At 39.3% G+C, this 2,500-nt stretch overlaps 1 non-coding gene across 1 annotated transcript; it reads left to right on the forward strand.

The window, feature by feature from the left end:
* Positions 1-882: 882 nt before the first annotated feature.
* On the forward strand, positions 883-1,001 carry LOC135332505 (5S ribosomal RNA). Its single transcript, XR_010393360.1, has one exon. It is a non-coding gene; the product is annotated as a 5S ribosomal RNA (ribosomal RNA).
* The last annotated feature ends 1,499 nt before the right edge of the window (positions 1,002-2,500 follow it).

The following is a 2,500-nucleotide window of genomic DNA, read 5'->3' on the forward strand; positions in this document are numbered from 1 at the left end:
TGGTTGTTGGAGCCAGGGTAATATACTGTACAAGTGTATTGTTTAAGTATTGTGTTCAAGTTGTAAAACCAACATGGTGGTTGTTTGTGTTGATTGAACACTTTACTGTACATGTTCACCAACATGGTGGTTGTTTGTGTTGATTAATATTATTGAACACTGTACTTGTACAAATAATTGTTGTTCAAGTATTGTAGAAGTATTGTAAATGTTCATGAATTTTAATTTTTGTATGTATGATGTATGTATGTATGTATGTATGTATGTATGTATGTATGTATGTATGTATGTATGTATGTATGTATTATATCAATGTTTCCAGTGAAGAAGTAGTGTTTATAGCTATAGAGTTTGCATATTTCAGTTTAACTGAGAGTGTGCAGTCAATAATTATAATAATTACAGAATGTTCACAACCAGCAGTTAAGGCCCAAAAATATGAAAATTGCAGCCTTAACTCCTCGTTGAGATTGAATTTTATGCATCTAGATGTTTCCAAGTCTATAGATATAGATATAGATATAGTCTGAGCATCCAGCTAGCTATGAAGTAATGATTATATTAAGAGTTTGCATGTTTCCAGTGAAGTAAGTAAGTAAGTAAGTAAGTAAGTAAGTAAGTAAGTAAGCAAGCTTGAAGTAGACAGTAGATAGTAGATAGTTAGTAGATAGTTGTATAGCTAGAGTATGATTATAATTATCAGTAAGTAAGTCCATAGTTGTATAATACCAGTAAGTACAGAGAAGTACACTCCACTCCACTCCACTCCACTCCACTCCACTCACTCACTCCCTCCCGGCCCACTCCCTCCACAGCAATTAAATTAAGTCGAGTATATTTCTGAACTTCACACATAAGTACATGAGATATGCATTGACTTGTGTCTACGACCATACCACGTTGAAAACACCGGTTCTCGTCTGATCACCGAAGTTAAGCAACGTAGGGCCTGCCCAGTACTTGGATGGGTGACCGCCTGGGAACAGCAGGTGTTGTAGGCTTCTGCATTCTTATTTTTGTTTGTTTTCAGAATATTTCACAACGAGCAGTTAAGGCCCAAAAATATGAAAACTGCAGCCTTAAATCCTCGTTGATCATTACCAAACCGCAAAGACGAAACTTTCTTTTTGTGATAGCAACAGTTTTACAATTGATCCCTGCCTTTGTCATTATAGTCATGGCACTGCAAGCAACTGAAGTATGTGATGATGGCTACTTGCAAACAGTAATTGTATAATTACGCACGTATAATTATAACTATCCTAATTATAGTGAGTGACACAGGAAAAATATCAAAATTTCTTATACTTTACAAATACAAAATTTCCTGTAGACTTATGAATGTTACACAAGTCCTGAACTACTTCAGGAATAGTAAAGGAAACTATACAGGAAACGTTGCACTATCCTTTGTAAGTAGGTTGCAGGACACTTGCAGGACACCTCAGGAAATGTGCAGATTTTATGGGCTGCAATGTAGCAGCACTGTAGCAGGAAATTTAAATATTTTCCCTGAGTGAGTGAGTGAGTGAGTGAGTGAGTGAGTGAGTGAGTGAGTGAGTGAGTGAGTGAGTGAGTGAGTGAGTGAGTGAGTGAGTGAGTGAGTGAGTGAGTGAGTGAGTGAGTGAGTGAGTGAGTGAGTTATATATACCTTCATTGAGCCATGCTTCATTTGATCATAACAATATCAAGCTTATCTTCAAGTAGTATTGTATTGTACGTTGCTAACAATACGCAAATAATGTACAGTAAATTCAAGTGGGAATAAAAGTAGTGGGTAAAAAGTTGTAATGTTCATGGAGTGTAAAGTCAACGAGCACTTAAGGCCCTATTATTTCTATTTTCCAGCCTAAAGTCCTCGTGGTGGAAAAAATTAATGTTAGTGTAATGAAGTCCTTGCCTAGTTACAAAGCGGCCCCTTACAAAGCGCCTAGTTACAAAGTAGCTTCAATGGGTAGTTATAATTAGAAGCTGCAGCTGGTAGTTAAAGCAGCAATTGTTGTGTAGCTTGTGAAGCTATGTTGTAGCTGGCTGACTGGCCGGCCCACCAACCTACCTACCTACCTACCTACCTACCTACCTACCTACCTACCTACCTACCTACCTACCGACCGACCGACCGACCGACCGACCGACCGACCGACCGACCGACCGACCGACCGACCGACCGACCGACCGACCGACCGACCGACCGACCGACTGACTGATGAATAGTAAGAGGTGGGTGGCTGGCTGGCTGGCTGGCTGGCTGGCTGCTGGCGAATAGATGTTGTGCTGCAATATAGTGAGTGAGTGAGTGAGTGAGTGAGTGTACTATAATACTATACAGAATCTTTGCAACAAGACAGTAAAAGCATAGAGCATTACCCTTCCTTATATGGAATTTGAGTACACACACTGTGGTCTGTTTTACTACTTAAATGTATGAGCACATCCCATATATAATAAGGAACCACAGTGCTCAACACACTTGTTTCTATTTGTGTTGCAAAGATTGTGC

The sequence above is a fragment of the Halichondria panicea genome, chromosome 2 (genome assembly GCF_963675165.1).
Source record: "Halichondria panicea chromosome 2, odHalPani1.1, whole genome shotgun sequence".
Lineage (NCBI taxonomy): Eukaryota > Metazoa > Porifera > Demospongiae > Suberitida > Halichondriidae > Halichondria > Halichondria panicea.